This window comes from Saccopteryx leptura, chromosome 1, assembly GCF_036850995.1.
Source record: "Saccopteryx leptura isolate mSacLep1 chromosome 1, mSacLep1_pri_phased_curated, whole genome shotgun sequence".
Taxonomy (NCBI): Eukaryota; Metazoa; Chordata; class Mammalia; order Chiroptera; family Emballonuridae; genus Saccopteryx; species Saccopteryx leptura.
This window is the reverse complement of record NC_089503.1, coordinates 103,479,999-103,499,051: the sequence shown is the minus strand read 5'-3', so window position 1 is coordinate 103,499,051 and position 19,053 is coordinate 103,479,999.

Sequence of the window (19,053 nt, the reverse complement as noted above, 5' to 3'; positions counted from 1 at the left end):
CTTTGTATCAGAGACTTCCTTATATTGTATATTGGATTAAAGGTTTTAACTTCTACACTCTAAAATGGGGGCAAAATGGGAGCTTGCTCTCTCGGTTCCGGAGATTAGCATTAGAGGAGAGAGCAGAGAAAGGACACGTGGAGGAGGCCAGGAGAAGCAGCCAAGATGGCGGAGTGTTGAGTGAGAGGCCAGTTTGTACAGAGTTTGTGCAGGGAGAAGGAAGGAGATGGAGAACAGAGGTGAATAAGTCTGGTGAGCTAGAAACCTTTGATTCTAGGAAACTCGGATAAGTCAGTAGCTTTGTGAGCACTGAATGAGTGGGTTTTGGAGCCCAGTGTGTGTTTTTACTTGCCCGCCGCATGCAAGCTAGGATTAAAGATGATGGTCCATCAGTTTTTGGCTCCGTTGTTTCTTTACCGACTGTCCGAATCCAATGCGAATCTGCATGGGCCAGGCGGCTGTGATGGTGGCCCTGACAACTGGCTTTACAGGTAATACGGCTATTTTAACAATGTTAATACTTTCAATCCGTGAACAGGGAATATCTTGAGAGTATTATGTTAAGTGAAATAAATCAGACAAAGACAAGAACTGTAAGGTTACATTTATATGTGGGACATAAAAGAAAAAGCAACAAATGAACAAATAAAAGTTTTAAAGACCTAGACACAGACAATAGAATGGTGGTTGGTGATTTTCAGAGGGAATGTAGGGTGGAGGAAGGACAAAGAAGGTAAAGGGAGTTAAATACACAGTGTCAGAAGGAGTCTCGGCTTCGGGTGGTGTACAGATGTCGCGTTATGAGGTTGTACATCTGAAATTTATATAATGTTATTAGCCAATGTTATCCCAATAAAATTTAAAAACAATAAAATAGAAAAATATTATTAAGCTGGTCTACTTTAGATTTTCTGGAGTTCAAACTAAAATGTTGTACTATTTTGTTACATTTGAGCTAGATGCTTATGATAATATTTTAAAGCTAAGGTACCGTAAATTGAGTTTTATTTTCAACAACCTGGTGGAAATTGTACAAACCATGTGTCACATTCATGTGTATCATGACGGCAGTTCACTGGGCACACTCTTGGCTGTTCATGTGTTGCTGGGTTCCTTTTACTGTTGCTCTGGTCCCTCCCCTGGGCAGCACCTTTGGTGTTAATTTTATGTGGAGGGGTGGCCTTTCCTGTACTCCTGCATTGCTGTCCATGTGAGGGTGATGTTTCATTTATAGGTCTTTCTAGTCTGCATGTGGCCATAGCTTGTGGCATAAGAACAGAGGTGCAGCTTCCATGAGAGACCTGATTAATCTGAGGGGCCTGAACCATGACTGGGGATAGATACTTCTTTCTCCTGAAGATATGGGAGCCCCCTTCCCCTGGCAAGTAACTTTTAAAGTGATCAGAGTCTTCCACATTTAACAAGCTGACTGTGTTTATGTCTAGTGCTTGTAACACTATTTTTTGTGGCTCCCCCCCACACACCCATTTTTTCATGAATAATCAAAACCTGTGTTCCTGGTCAGGGCACATATACAACAAAATTGATCTCTCTCTCTCTCTCTCTCTCTCTCTCTCTCTCTCTTACCCTTCCTCTCAAATAAATAAACAAATAAATAAATAATTTAAAGAAACCCATGTTCATTGTCTCAGCCTGGGGGATCATTGCAAAACAAGTTGATTTCTTAGTTTCTTTGCAGCATTGCATATTTGTATGTTGCTAGAAAGCCTGAGTTCTGTGTGTCTTTAGCATGTCTCTGGAGCAACTCTTGTTTCATCTTTGCACATTCATTTTAGGAAATTGCTTATTTAATGTGTGTAAGTTGGTAGAATCCTATTACCCTTATTAATGAAAATTTTCTTAAAACACCAGAGACTGCCTCTACCCATGTCTTTGAAACAAGTATGTACAGACCATTTGGTAAATACAGGTCCCTGAGTTTTGATTAAGTGCTTTCTGCTATATGGTTCTCAATAGGGCTCCAGATTAATAAACTTGACCTAATCAGTTTGAGGGCTATAGCCCCATTGGGTTTAACTATCACCTGGCCCTGGACAGGGTAATCAATTAGAGAAACTGTCTATCCAGCGTAGTTAATGATCACACTACATTCGTGCTTGGCAATCGGTCGGCAAGCTTCATGGTGATCAAATAAAAGTGGGTATCATGGAATATTTGCTGTCACCACAGAAAATTCTCTCTTATTGCTCCTTAAAACCTATACAGGAAGGCTCTAGAATAATTACGTTATTAGTTGGTAATCATTTTTCAAGAGTATTCAGGAAAAATAATATTAATATGGAGCAATAAATAGTTGATCTGTAAAAGGGGGGGGGGGTAGTTTCCAGAGCATTTTCCTAAAGAAGAAACTGAATTTTTTCCTTTTCTAGAAAACTTTTTGTCCCAATTCTAGGTTATTTTCTTAGTCCATGGATTTATATTTCTTCTTCTGATTCACCACAAATCCAAACATAGTTTGTATTATAGTAAAATAATCTCATTTCAATGTTATTGAATACTTGTATAAAGCTTGTGTGGGATCAGTGAGATGGAAGGGAAGGTGTTAGGAAAAGAGAGAAGGGAGAAGGAAAAATGTGCACTTGTATTTCATCTGGGCCTCATTCTATAAATAGTTTTTTTGCCACTGGCTCCAGAGCAACTGGATTTGGAAGTTAACGGCTGAGACTGATGGGCAGGTGTGGCTGTTCTTTGAGCCACAGGATTCTTTCCAGGAATGATCTGGTTAGAAATATCCTTCAGGGCCAGCTTCTCAGAAAAGGCTTTTTTAATGCTAGTTGACAGATAAATGGGTCTTCAGCCTTCCTGAAATTTGTACATTAGGCAAATGTGGTTTGTGGAGAATTGAAACAACTTGCAATAAAGTTAGAAAGTTCATTTTCATTTTAGAAGTATTTGGCCTTGGTATTCAAAATAACAAACTCATACCCCCTTCCATTTGTTTCTCTACAAAATATAGAAACACTAAAAGAAAAAGCTCTTAAAATTATGAGTTCTGAAGAATTCATAAAAAATACTTGAGGTCCAATTTTCTTTTTATAGGAAAGTGAAATAGCTTTAGTTTCCAAATAGAAAGGTAACAGTAACAATCAGCCTGGGAGTCAATCCCTCCCGTTGATGTGCCAACAGCAATCAAGGCTCAACTACAACAGAAGGGTTCACACAGTCCACAAGGGGGGCACATACTCAGACTGCCCAGCTTGGGTGACCAAGGAGCTTACACCACTGTGCTCTATAGAACACCTACTACAGAAAACCACTCTACCAAAACTAAGAGACATAGCAGCCCTACCTAATACATAAAAACAGAGACACAGTCAAAATGAGGAAACAAATAAACATGTCCCAAATGAAAGAAGAGGATAAATCTCCAGAAAAAGAACTAAGTAAATGGAGTCAAACTACCAAATACAGAGTTCAAAATAATGGTTATAAGAATGCTCAAGAAATTTGTTGAGAACTTCAGCTGCATAAAAAAACATAGAAACAATAAAAAACACTCAGAAATAAAGAATAGCTAAAGTGGAGACTACACTAGAAGGAGTCAACAGCAGATTAGTTGAAGCAGAGGATCAAATCAGAGATTTGGAAGACAAGGTAGCAGAAAACACCCAATCAGAACAGCAAAAAGAAAAAAGAATAAAAAATAGTTTAAGGGATCGCTGAGACAACATTTAGTGCAATATCCACAGAAGGAGAAAAGAGAGAGCAAGGGATTGAGAACCTATTTGAAGAAATGACTGAAAATTTTCTTAACCTTGTGAAGAAAAAAGACACATTAGTCCAAGAAGCACAGAGAGTCCCAAACAAGATGCACTTAGAGGCCTATGCCAAGACATATCATAATTAAAATGCTGTCAACTGATGCTCATTGGCATCAAATCAACACAAACAGGAACCCCCAACTTGACGTGTGGTGAAGAACAAAACTTTATTCAGTGCAAAACAGCTCAGTTATGATACAGCACAGCTATGAAAACTGCATGGCTATGAGGCAGCCCTGGGGCCAGGCTGCTTTCTAGCCAGACACCTCTGCTCTGTTCCATGCCAGTCTACCTTGCACTTCATTGATCTGTTTCCCTCTGCTCTGGCAAGACATCTTCAGTGTTTCAGTTTAGCCAAGGAGATGCAGTTCTCAGTCTTTGGTGGACTGTGTGTTCTCTGAGCTAAATGAGAGTTGGGTTATATGAACAGAAGTCCCTGCTCCTGGTCTCTGATTGGTCTATCTCATGCAAATGAGGACTCCAAATCCTCACAGTTTGATTGGTCCAAAAAGCATTGTCCTGATTGGTTAGAGTAGAGCTGTTCTGATTGGTCAGAACTGTGGAGTTCTGATTAGAAGGGGAAAGCTTCAGTCCTATTGGTTAAATAGTATTCTAGGAACTCCTTTAAGAAGACTGGCTCAGATGGCAGAAATAGTGCAGGCAGGCAGTTGAGTGCATAGGCAGGCAGTCCTGTGCCAGCTCTGCGTAGTTGCAGTTTGTATGAGAGGTCCCAAGGAAGAAATGACTGCTAGGCTCCTTTTTTTTCTTTTTTGTCCAGTTAGCCACCAGAAGCCCTTCTTAGTGGGTGTCATTTTCCCCCTCAGGGTTCACAAAGGTTAAATTCAAAGAGAGAATATTACAAGCAGCAAGAAAAAAATAGTTACCTATAAGGGAGCTCCCATAAGACCATCAGCTGATTTCTCAATAGAAACTTTGCAGGACAAAAGGGACTGGCACAAAATATTCAAAGTCATGAAAAGCAAGGACTTATAAGCAAGATTATTGTACCCAGCAAAGCTCTCATTCAGAATTGAAGGACAGCCTGACCAGGTGGTGGCACAGTGGATAGAGTGTTAGCCTGGTATGCTGAGAACCCAGGTTCAAAGCCCTGAATTCAGAACCTTGAGTGTAGGCCCACCACCTTGAGCCAGGGTCACTGGCTTGAGTGTGGGATCATAGACATGATGCCATGGTCACTGGCTTTAGCCCAAGATCTATGGCTTGAGCCTAAGGTTTCTGGCTTGAGCAAGGGGTCACTGGCTTGGCTGTAGCCTCCAGGTCAAGTCACATATGAGAAAGCAATCAATGAACAACTAAGTTGCCATAATGAAGAATTGATGCTTCTCATCTCTCTCACTTCCCATCTGTCTGTTTCTACCTGTACTTCTCTCTGTCTCTCTCTGTCTCTGTCTCTCTCGCTTAAAAAAAAAAAAGGAATTGAAGGACAGGTAAAGAGTTTCCCAGACAAGGAAAAGCTAAAGACGTTCATCACCACCAAAACTGTATTATAAGAAATGTCAAAGGCCAGCATTCAGCTTCTAGGGCAAACTGAAGTTCTCGAACCCACAATTCCTTCTCCAGCAACTGTTGCGGTTCAAGCTATTGCTGGTGCTCAGTCTGCAGCTCATCCTGGAGTTCTCAAACCGGGGAGGCCTTTCATCTTATTTTTTTGTGACAGAAACAGAGAGAGAGAGAGGGACAGAGAGAGGGACAGATAGGTAGACAGACAGGAAGGGAGAGAGATGAGAAGCAATCAATTCTTCATTGCAGCACCTTAGTTGTTCATTGATTGCTTTCTCATATGTGCCTTGACTGGGGGGGTTACAGCAGAGCAAGTGACCCCTTGCTCAAGCCAGTGACCTTGGGTTCAAGCCAGAGACCTCAGGCTTCTAGTCAGCAACTTTTGGGCTCAAGCCAGTGACCATGGAGTCATGTCTATGATCCCACACTCAAGCCAGTGACCCTGCGTTCAAGCTGGATGAGCCTGCACTAAAGCCAGAGACCTTGAGGTTTTGAACCTGGATCCTCTGTGTACCAGTTTGACATTCCATCCACTGTGCCACTGCCTGGTCAGGCCAGGAGACCTTTCACATAGAGCTTTCAGTTTCTGTTTGTTGGGCTGTAAAAAACACCCAGCCCAGGGATCCTAACAGGGTAGCCACAGGGAACCACATGCTCAAGAACGGCAACTCGTCTATTCTACCCTTCAAAGGTGGTGGCAGCTCCATACCAGTCTGATCCAAATCCTGCCCATTACACCAGATGTAATGCCGATGGCCAAGGCCAGGCAGGTTCACACTGGATTTGGGCAGATGGTAGAGGAACTATGGAGCTGGAACGCTTTGAACCATTCTGCTTATTAGAGTATCCCAACGGTGGGGGAGCAAATAGGCAGGGGAAAAGCGCTTCTCATGGCAGCAGGTGAACAAACAGCAAAACAGCCCCTCATAGTGACAGGCAAGTGATCCGCCAAACACTGCCTGGTGTAAAAGCACCTGTAGCCTTACCTAGGCTATGCACACATGGCTCTGCCACGTGCTCACATACTAATCATTCAGAGTGCAAGTGAGCAAGCCTAACTCAGTTGTTTTCCCTACACTTAATAAAAAAATCAAAAGAACACTTTTAACAATAAAGATTAAAAGCATACCATCCTCACTCTCGACTAATATTTTTGTGTGCACAAAAACTACCAAGAAATATAGTTTCTTCAGTTTACAGAAGATAACTTTTTAATGCTGGCTGATGCATGAGGCAAAGATTTTACATTCTCTCCTAATAAGTAGAAATTATGATTTGATTGTCTCCAAGATAAAACAAATGAAAATTTTTACCATTCCATTTTATGCAGAGTATGCCAAAAAAAAATCCAGATTTTAGATGATCTTCAAGGAGCTTCTGAAGCCTGTTTTGCACAATATTTTCTCTTTTAGCTCCAAGCATTTAGGGAAAGAATTCTACAGAAGCCTTCTACAGAAATTAAAAGCATGACTCAGGATGAAAACCAGAAAAACTACCCAGAAAAAGCAAATAAAAACTTGTACAATGCTGCAAGTACTGGGACATAAATTGGGACACCAGGGACTAATTTTTTTTCACCTAGGACATAATTGAATTGAAAATTCAAAATTTGAAAGAATAAAAGAGGTCTGTAATGCCAGTGGTCAAGGTCAGGCAGGTCTACATTGGGTTCGGGCAGACGGTAGAGAAATTGCGGAGCCAGAAAGCTTTGGGCTATTACCTGTTTATTGGAGGCTTGCAGAGAGGGGCCAGTGAATAAGGAAAGAAAAATCACTTTTTGCAGTGGAAGGCAATGGATCAGGAACACCAGCCCTCGTGGTGGCGGCTGCGGCAATCAGGAACCACATCCCGCAGTGGTGGGAGAGCGATCTGGGAGAATCGTCCCTGAGGGAAAGCACCCATAGCTTTTCATAGAGACACACATGTGGCTTTCTGCCCCATGCTCACTCACTAATCATGCGATGTGCTTGCAGCCAAGAAAACAGCAAGCAAGCCTAGCACAACTGTTTCCCCACAAGGCCCCAAAAGGCTTATACAGACTTTCCTAAAGCAAATGTGGCCCTGGCCAGTTAGCTCAGTTGGTTAAGAGTGCCGTTCTGAAACAACAAGGTTGTGGGTTTCATCTCTGGTCATGACACACATGGGAAGGAACCAGTGAATGTACAACTGAGTGGAACAACAAATTAGTGCTTCCGTTCCCCTGCCCCTCCCTTCCTTTCTCATTCTCTCTAAAAATCAGTCAATAAAAACTAAGTATGGCCGGATCGCTGGGTTGGTTGGAGTGTAGGCTCAGAATGAGGAGGTTGCAAGTTCAATCCCCGGTTCGGGCACACACGGGAGCAGCTCAATGTTCCTGTCACTCTCTCCCTACCTCTCTCAAAGTTACTAAATAAATAAATAAATGCAAATGTTTTTACTGAGGTTTTATAGATTTGAATACTTGAATCTGGAAAATAAAAAGGACATTTTTAGAGAAAGTAACAGCTAACTTTACTGAGTGTTTAGAGGGTAGGTTGCGTTTTGAGTGCTTTTCATGCATGAACTCATTTTATCCCTACAATGAGCTATGCGGTGATTAAATTTATGGCTGAGATCTCAAGCTGGACATGATGAGTTGGGGGCACTGTAGAAGAAGCTCTTACACCTTTTGTCCTGAAAAAGCCCTACAGGAGAACTCCATGTTTACAACAAAACTCTCTGGTTGTGGTACACCTTTCCTTCTCTTTTTTTCTACTGTAGAGTACCTGCCCTGCCCCCTTTATTTCTGCAGGATGCTCCATATGGCTCACCATGGCTGTAGGCACTGGATTGCAATGTTTCTCGTTCCTGGATAAATTCTTTTTGTTAATGCAATACTTACTCAATTCTGGAGATAGAGAGATAGACGCCCACATGTACCCTGACCAAGATCCACCCGGCAACTCACATCTAGGGTCATGCTCCAACAGAGCTATTTTTTAGCGCCTGAAGCAGAGGCTCCATGGAGCCATCCTCAGCGCCTGGGGCTGATGTGCTTGACCCAATCAAGCCATGGCTGTGGGAGGAGGAGAGAGAGAGAAAGAGCAAGATAAAGATAGAGAGAAAGAAGGGGGAGAGATGGAGAAGCAGATGGTCACGTCTCCTGTGTGTCCTGACCGGGAATTGAACCCGGGATTTCTACACACCAGGCCAATGCTCTACTACTACTGAGCCAACACGCTAGGGCCCAATTCTGTTTTATGGTCAACAAAAATACGTGTTGTTACCATAAATATTTGCTTTACAAATGAGTAGACAGGTTAAGTAATTTGCCCCAGGTCTTTCTACTAATAAGGTAGAGCCAGGTTTCTAAGTCAAGGAGTCTAGCTTCATCTATAGATGAAGTACAAGATAAGATTCTGGTTTAGAGAAACCCTCACTGGGAAACATAGATTATTACAGAAGCAGCCCATAAAACGATTCTGAGGGACCACTTGAGTGAGTTGAGAAAGACGGGGAGAGCTGAGGGGAAGACAGTGGGAGACCTGGCATTCAGCGAGAAGGCTAGCTGTGGTTGGCGTAACCACAGGTCCCAGCTTGCCTGGGGCAGGTCTTGTTTATTCTTGTTTTCCCAGCATGATTGCTAGTAGCAATCTCAAACTTCCAGGTTTGGAGAATGATTATATGGTCACCCTACTTAACAGATCAGTTCATCTTGAATTTAAGCAATGGTCTTAGAGAGTCTTAGCATAGTATCTCTCAAAGTCTTTCAGATATATCTAACATGAAGATTCCTAGCCAAATCTGATAAGTACGCATCATTAACAAAGACTGACTAATCTGTTTCTAACGAACACAACCAGAGGTCATAGAAGGAGCTCCATCTTGAAGACTGCAGCTTTCTCAACCCTGTAAGCCAAATCCTACTGTCATTTAGGCTTGGGAGCCTCAGGGCAGCCCTTGAAGAGAAGAAGATCTCCCTGGAATAAGGATAAGGAAAAATAGTCAGTGGTCTCTCTCTGCCAGTGGTAAAAACTGAAGCTGGAGATGGATACGGCTTTCTGTACCACTAGAGAACAGACTTTAGAACAGGGGTCCCCAAACTACGGCCCGCGAGCCGCATGCGGCCCCCTGAGGCCATTTATCCAGCCCCCACCGCACTTCCGGAAGGGGCACCTCTTTCATTGGTGGTTAGTGAGAGGAGCATAGTTCTCATTGAAATACTGGTCAGTTTGTTGATTTAAATTTACTTGTTCTTTATTTTAAATATTGTATTTGTTCCCGTTTTGTTTTTTTAGTTTAAAATAAGATATGTGCAGTGTGCATAGGGATTTGTTCATAGTTTTTTTTATAGTCCGGCCCTCCAACAGTCTGAGGCACAGTGAACTGGCCCCCTGTGTAAAAAGTTTGGGGACCTCTGCTTTAGAATATCAGATGTGGAATGGCAAAGGTGTGAACTCTTTAGTTCTGAACACAATTATTTTTTGTAGTATTTATTGTCTCTTCTTCTCCAGAGTAATACAGTGTGTCCGTAAAGTCATGGTGCACTTTTGACCGGTCACAGGAAAGCAACAAAAGATGATAGAAATGTGAAATCTGCACTAAATAAAAGGAAAACTCTCCCAGTTTCATACCTATTCAGTGCAGTTCGATATGGGCTCATGCACAGATTTTTAGGGCTCCTTAGGTAGCTATCCCGTATAGCCTCTACAGACTCATCACTGACTGATGGCCTACCAGAACGGGGTTTCTCCACCAAACTGCCGGTTTCCTTCAACTGCTTATCCCACCGAGTAATGTTATTCCTATGTGGTGGTGCTTCGTTATATATGCGCCGATATTCACGTTGCACTTTGGTCACGGATTTTAATTTAGCGAGCCACAGAACACACTGAACTTTCCTCTTTACCGTCCACATCTTGACTGGCATGGCCGTGGGCTGCTCTGCTGTATACACGGTGTTACGTCATCATCTGTACATGCGCACATGCTGCCACATCATCCTACAGAAACTGGGAGGGTTTTCCTTTCATTTGGTGCAGATTTCACATTTCTATTGTCTTTTGTTGCTTTCCTGTGACCGGTCAAAAGTGCACCATGACTTTACGGACACACTGTATATAGCAAGAAACTTAACACCAAAGGAACAGGTGCTGAATAGACTGTCTAGAGTCCTCAGCCTTTGTTTTTTGGGTGTTTTTCTTTGTTTTTTTTTTTTTTTGAGAGAGAGAGAGGCAGGGGGAGAGAGAGAGAGAGAGAGAGAGAGAGAGAGAGAGAGAGGAGAGAGAGAAACATCAAGCTGTTCCTCTGTGTGCCCTGACCGAGGAATCAAACTTATCAACCTCTGCCTTCTGGGATGACACTACAAGAACCAACTGAGCTATCTGGCCAGGGCTTAATTTCTATTGATTTGTAGAATGACAGAGAGAGGAAGAGAGAGAGAGGGAAGGTGAAGGGGAAGCATTTGTTGTTCCACTCAGTCGTGCATTTTTGGTTTGCTTCCCCTGTGTGCCTGGACTGAGGATCAAACCCTCAACCTTGTTGTGTCGGAAATGACACTCTTAACCAACTGAGCTAACTAGCCAGGGCCTCCTCAGCCATTTCTGTGAAGAGCTGTACCCTTGTAGAGTGGATGTCAGCTGCTTTGACGGGCACAGGTGAAGTACTGTGTTCCTGGGGCCAGCAGATCAGAGAGTTGGCCTATGCTAATCAAGTTGCTCTAGTACAGCGGTTCTCAACCTGGGGGTCGCGACTCCGGCGGGGTCACCTAAAGCCATCGGAAAATACATAATGCATATCAGGTATTTACATTCCGAATCATAACTAGCAAAATTACAGTTAGGAAGTAGTCACCAAAATTATTTTTTGGTTTGGGGTCACCGCAACATGAGGAACTGTATTGCGGGGTCACGGCATTAGAAAGGTTGAGAACCACTGCTCTAGCACAAGGAGAAAAAGTTTCAGGAAAGCATTTTAACAAAATTGTAAGTCATACCATTTGAAGTAAAGAATTCTCAACATTCGTTTCCTCAGCTTTATGAAAAGACAAGCAGTGATCTGAACAACTATTGTTTTATGCTAACTCTCAGTTTTCATTGGCAAAATAAAGACAATGGGTGAGGGCAAAAGCAACACTACAACTTGATTATGGGATGGGTCTTTCGATGCCTCATCTGATTATAAGATTGTCTGAAGAACATGATGAAAATATTTTGAACATTTTTCAGTGACACTTGAAAAAGCTTTGATTTTTACAAAAACTAAATATGCATCACTCAATTTGGTGAGATAGTTAAAGAGTCCCCTTTTCCATTATTTTGTGGACTTTATTAAATACGCTTACACATTCAGAGCAGACTCTGAATATAGGATGAGGCAGGTTGCTTGAAACAAGGTTGTAAAGCTAAAGCGTTGACTTACTTTCATGGTTAGAAACCCACTCTCAGTATTTAACCATACCAGAAAAGCTAAGATACATCTTTTGCTTTTTCCACTCATTTTAAGTTAGCTGGTGTCAGCAAAAAGATATGCTAATGATTCTTTCCCCAGAGAAAATTTTGTCCCCCAGGAGACATTTAGAAATGTGTGGAGATATTTTTGGTTGTCACATTTAAGGGATGATTACTGCAGATATCTACTGAATAGAGGTCAGGGATGCTGCTCAATATTCTATAATGCCCAGGAAAGCTTCCCACAACAAAGAATTATTTGGCCCAAGATGTCGATAGCACTGAAGTTGAGAACCTTTGTGTGCATGCTCGCATGTGTGTGTGTGTGTGTGTGCATGTTTCTGAAGTGAAAAGCAGGGAGGCAGTGAGAAACAGACTCCTTCTGCATGCGCCCAACCAGGATTCACCCGGCATGCCCACCAGGGGGCGATGCTCTGCCCATCTGGCATTGCTCTGTTGCAACCAAAGCCATTCTAGCGCTTGAGGTGGAGGCCATAGAGCCATCCTCAGCGCCCGGGCCAACTTTGCTCCAATAGAGCCTTGGCTATGGGAAGGGAAGAGAGAGATAGAAAAAAAGGAGAGGGAGAAGGGTGGAGAAGCAAATGAGCGCTTCTCCTGTGTGCCCTGGCTGGAAATTGAACCTGTGACATACACATGCTGGGCCAACACTCTACCACTGAGTCAACTGGCCAGGGTGAGAAACCTTATGATAGACAAACATATCAATGCAACAGAATTGAGAGTCCAGAAATAAATTTACAGAGTCAATTGACTTTCAGAAAAGATGCTGATGCAGTTCAGTGGAGAAAAAAAAAAGTCTTTTCAATAAATAGTGATAAACAATGAGATACTGTATGTGTATGGAAAAAGTGACACTTGACTTCTATCTAACATCATATATAACAACCACTTTAAGATGGTCCATATCTATAAACATAAAACTAAAATTTTAATACTTCTAGAGACAAGACAACATGACATTATCTTCTCTACCTAGGAATAGGCAAAGATTAGTTTGACAGAACATAAAGTACACTCAACATAAAAGAAGAGATTGATAAATTGGCTTAATCAAAATTTAAAAATTATGCTCTTCTATAGGCAATAAAATGGAAAGGTAAGCCACAGACTGGGAGAAAATATTTATAATACATAATTGCAAAAATTATCCATAATCAGATCTATAAAGAACTCTTACAATTTATTTTAAAAAGACAGCTCAATTTAAAAATGAGCAAAAGACTTTAGCAGATACTTTACAATTAAGATATATAAATGGCCAATACATTGTTAGTCATCAGGGAAATGTAAATTAAAACTATAATGTGATACTGCTACACACCAACTAGAATGATTATAATTTTAAAGACTATAAAGTATCAGATAGGGATGTAGAGCAACTCAAACTCAATACTTTGCTTGTAGAAACATAAAATGGTAAAACCACTTTGGAAAAATATTAGTTTCTTAAAAATTAAACATACACATCTGGTATCCAACAATCCACTCCTGAGTTTTTACCCAGGAGAAATGAAAGAAAGTGTGCACCCATGAAAAGACTTGCTCTAGAATGTTCATGGTATCTCTCTTTGTAATAGTCCTAAATTGAACATGACCGAATGTTTATCAACAGGAGATTAGATAAATGAGTTATGTGATATCCACATAATAAAATATCATTTAGCAATAAAAATAAAAGAATTATTGACATGTATATAACAACATATGTGAATTTCACAAACCTTAAGTGGAGAGGAAGAAGCCTAACACAAAGGCTACATACTGTACGTGATTCTAGTTACTGTATAGACATTTTAAAAACTGGCAGCAAAAACATGAAGAAACATTTTAGACATGGGCCATATCTTGATAGGGATGTTGGTTATGTGAACTTATACATTTTTCAAAACTCATCAGTCTGTACATTTAAGATCTGTGCATTTTAAATTACCACCTCCTTTGAACAGTTACACAGCAAAGCACAAAAAAAAAGAAGAAAAGAAGAAAAAAAGTAAAAAAATTAAAAAGTGAGCTGGCCAAACTTAGGCTATAAGCTAGAAAGAAAGCCTTTAAAAAACTGTTTCCAAAAATCACATGATCCTATCAATAGGTGAAGAAAAGGCATTTGTCAAAAATCCAACATTCATCTATCGTAAAAACTGTCAGTAAACTAAGAATGTAAAGGAATGCCCTCAACTTGATAAAGACTAGCTAGAAAACCCTACAGTTAACATTATACTTACCAGTGAGACACTCAAAGCTTTCTCGCTAAGATCAGGTAGAAAGAAAGGAAGTTCTGTCTCCCTATTCTTTTCAACACCCTACTGGAAGTTCTACCTAATGCATTTAAGATAAGAAAAGGAAATAAAAGGTATATAGATTGAGAAGGTAGAAATAAAACTGTCTTTATTCAGAGATGACATGATCATCTATGAATAAAAGCAAAAGAATTGACAATAATAACAACAAAGAAACCCTTCTGGGACTATTAAGTGTTTATAGCAAGGGTGTACAATGCATGGTTAGTATACAAAAGTCAATCACTTTCCTGTACACTAAAAGGAACAAAAGGAATTTGAAATTATAAACACAAAATCATTTACATCACCCCCCCACACACACACACATAATGAAATACTTAGGTATAAATCTAAAAAAAAAATGTGTACTATATCCAAATGAGGAAAACTAGAAAACTGTAATGAATAAAATCAAAGAACAAAATAAATGGAGAGAAACTAGTCCAAAATAATATTGAATGTAAACTGTAATTGAAAAATAAAAATAATTTAATAAGCAAATGGAGAGATATCCCATGTTTGTGGATAAGAAGCCCAATACTGTAAAAATGTCAGCTCTTCTCAATTGATCTATAGAGTCAATGCCATTCCAACCAAAATCTCAGCAACTTATCTTGCAGATATTGACACACTGATTCTAAAATTTATATGGAGAGTCAAAAGATCCAGAATGGCCAACACAGTATTGAAAGAGAAGAGCCAAGTGGGAAGACTGACACTACCCAACTTTAGACTTACTATAAGGTTACAGGAATCAACACAGTGGGGCACTGGCCAGAGAATAAACAAGTAGAACAATAGAACAGAATAGAAAGTGCAGAATTAGACTCACATACATATAGTCAAGTGGTCTTTGACAAACAAGCAAAGGTAATACAATGGAGCAAAGCCAGTCCTTTTGATACATGGTACCAGAGCAACTGGACATCCACATGCAAAAAAAATAAATAATCCTGACACAGACTTTATACCCTCCAAAAATTAACTCAAAATATGATATAGACCTAAACGTAAAACACAGCACTAAAACTCCAGATGACCTTGGGTATATTGATGAGTTTTTTAGATATTATACCAAAGTCATAATCCATGAAAGAGATAACTGATGACCTAGATTTCATTAAAAATCAAACCTCCGTTCTGTGAAAGACTTTGTCAAGAGAATAAGACAAGCCATAGACTTGAAGAAAATGTTTACAAAAGACAAGTCTCATAAAGGACTGTTACCCAAAATATAAAAGGAATTCTTAAAGCTCAACAATTACAAAAAACAAACAACCTGATGAAAAAAAATGAGCCAAAGACCTCAACAGAACCCCATTGAAGATAAACATAGCAAATAAGAATATGAAAAGAAACTCCACATCATTTTTTTGTCAGGGAAGTGCGAATTCAAATAACAGGGAGGTGTGGGATAGGTGCAGGTGGGCAAGGGGCGGGGCGACCGGGCTGGAAAGAGCCATTGCTTTGCAGTGATGGACACATGATGCTGGGTGCAGATGATGTTTTATTGAGTTGTACACTTGAAACCTATATGGTTTTGTGAACCAAAGTCACCCCAATACATTTTTTAAAAAAACCCAAAACAATGAGGTACCCGTACACACCCATTAAAATGAAGAAAACCTGGAACACAGCGCCAACCCCTGGTGAGGATGCAAAGCAACAAGAACTTTCATTTATTGCTGGTAGGAAAGTAAAGTGATAGAGCACTTTGGAACGCAGTGTCAGTTTTTTACTAAACTAAACATATTCTTATCACATGATCCCCAAAGCATGCTCCTTGGTATTTACTCAAAGGGGTTGAAAAGTTATGTCCTTACTAAAACTTGTACACAGACATTTATAGCAGCTTTATTAATAATTGCCCAAACCTGGCAGTAACCAATATGTACTTCAATAGGTAAATGGATAAATAAACTGTAGTCCATCCACACAATGGAATAATATTCAGCACTAAGAAACAAATGAGCTATCAAGTCATGAAAGACACTCAAATTAATACTGATAAGTGAAAAAGCCAATCTGAAATGTCTGAGTCTAACTATAGGACATCCTGGAAAAGGTAGAGCTGTGGAGACAGAGAACAGATCAGTTGTTATGGGGTAGGAGGGGAGGGAGAAGAGAGCACAGAGGATTTTTAGGGTAGTGAAAATACTCTGTGTGACACAATAATGATAGACACATGTCATTATACATTACTTCCCAATCCACAGAATGTGCAACATCAAGAATGAGCTGTATCGTAAACGATGGCCTTTGGGTAATTGTGACGGGTTGGCGTGGGTTTCTCAGCTGTAACACTTGCACTGCCCTGGGGACGGACATTGATGCTAAGGGCGGCTATGCGTGTGTAGGCGCAGGATACATATGCTCCTTAATTTGGTTTTAAACCAAAAATTGCTGTAAAAAAATAGAGTCTTAATTTTAAAAAGTGAAAATAAAGCAAAATTTAAAAATTAAGCATCCATTCCAGTTTTGATAACAAAACTGTGTGCTGGGAACTTACCTATTTTTCTGCTGAAGCTTGTAGCTCTAGATTTCCTCCAAAGGTTAATCATGCCATCTGGAGTAATTCAATCTGTAAGATGCTTTGGAAGTTAGGAACTAAGACTCTGAAGGAACCGGCACACTGAGCCATGATGGAACACTCAAGAGTCTTCCGTTTGGAGACACTAGGCCCGTTTCAGTTCATCAATGAAAGTGTGGAGCAAAATAAATGAAAAAAAAAAAACAAACAAAAAACCAACATTGTTATGGGTTGAATTGTGTCTCCTGCAAATTTTTGAGTTGAAACCCTTACCCTCAGGACCTCAGAATGTGACTGCATTTGCAGATAGAGATTTTAAAGAGATTTTTAAGTTGCCTGACCAGGCGGTGGCGCAGTGGATGGAGCATTGGACTAGGATGCGGAGGACCCAGGTTTGAGACCCTGAGGTTGCCAGCTTGAGTGCGAGCTCATCTGGTTTGAGCAAAGAAGCAAGGGGTTACTTAGTCTGCTGAAGGCCCATAGTCAAGGCACATATGAGAAAGCAATCAATGAACAACTAAGGTGTCGCAATGAAAAATTAATGATTGATGTTTCTCATCTCTCTCCGTTCCTATCTATCCCTCTCTGACTCTCTCTTTGTCTCTGTAAAAAAAAAAAAAAAAAAAGAGGTGACTAAGTTAAAATGGGAACACTAAGCAGAGGTAGATTAAGGTCAGTTGAGGCCCCGGGTGCAGAAGAAAATATTGAGCCCCTTATGTTAGAAAAAAGCATAAAGTTGGGCTTTTGCGGGGCCCTTCAGAAGTCAGGACCCAGGGCACATGCCCAGTGTGTGTGCCCACCATTAAATCTGCCTCTGTCCCTTGGTCCAACATGACTGGGGTCCTCACAGGAAGAGATTAGGACACAGAAGCAAACAGACCAGGGGCGACCACATGAAGACACAGCAAGAAGTTGGCCACCTGCAGGCCGGGGAGCAAGGTCTCAGAGGAAACCATCCTTGCTGACACCTTCATCTGGGACTTCTGTGAGAACATACATTTCTGTTGCTTAAGCCATCCAATTTATGGTGCTTTGTTATGGCAGCCTTAAAAATACATACATACACACACTATTTGACAAGCCTAACAATTGAATTCAATGATTACTTATTGAACATCCACTCTACACTGTACTGTACTAAGTGACGGCTGGATGACTAAGTGACCTCTAGTGAGAAATGATTTCTCCACAGGCTCAGAAATGTGTGTGTACTATCCTTACATTCCTCAATGTGTTTGACCCAACAGAAAGATATTTTTTTTTGGCACAAAGTTAGTACTTGGCCAAAACATCATTGTTTTAACAATATTTGACATTTTTTTTAATTGATTGATGTTAGAGGGAGAAGAAAGGATAGAAAGTGAAACATGGATTTGTTGTTCCTACCATGCATGCATTCACTGGTTGATTACACTGACCAGGGCTCAAACCAACAATCCAGGTCCATTGGCTCCAACCAACTGAACTACCTGAGCAGAACGTTGTTTTTTTTAAGTTTTAAAACACTCCAGATGATCCTATTGTTCTTCCAGGGTTGCAAACTACTTGTTTAGACTTAACTTAAGACTTCAGATTTTATGATTTCATATTTTATTCTTTAAAAAGTGTGATCAAGTTAGGAATCAGCTGCCTCTGCAAAAATTGATGGCAAAATTAAAGCAATCCTGAGAAAAAAGACTGAAGCTAGAGGTATCGTACTACCTGACTTCAAATTATACTAGAGCCATGATAATCAAAACAGCGTGTTATTGGCAGAAAAACAGACACACAGACCAATGGAACAGAATCAAGTGTCCAGAAATAAAACCACATAGATATAGACAAATAATCTTTGACAAAAGAGCCAAAAACGCACAATGGAGAAAAGAAAGCCTCTTCAGTAAATGGTGCTGGGAAAATGAGAAAGCCACATGTAAAAGAATGAAACTTGACTATAGTTTGTCCCCATGCACAAAAATTAATTCAAAATAGATAAAAGAAAGAGGAACAAATATATGTCTCACATAGGTGGGATATAAAACTGAGAGGCATGGACATAGACAAAAGACCTGGGGGAAGGGATGGGGAGAGGGGAGTAAAAAGGGACAAATATATGGTGACAGAAAATGATCTGACTTTGGGGGATGGGCACACAACACAATCAATATTTCAAATGGTATAGAGATGTTCACCAGAAACCTATGTACTCTTTTTGGTCAATGTCACCCATTAAATTTAATTTCTAAATAAAAAAACCATCAGGGAGAAAATGTCAAAAAAAATTTATGGCAAAATCATCATTGAGTATTCTGAGGAGAGAAGAGTTTCCTTCAGCAGGAATAGTCTCAATTTGAGAATAGTTATATCTGTATATTGCTGTATAATTAGGCTCTGACAAAGTTGATCTCCAGATTCCTTAGAAAGTGACTGATTCTGGAGAAATAAGAAACTTAACAGCTCTCGTAATCTTCACTGTCTCTGCAGGGGAAGCCTTCAGTGGTCTTCCCAGGTCTTCGCAGATCCCCTTTTAAACT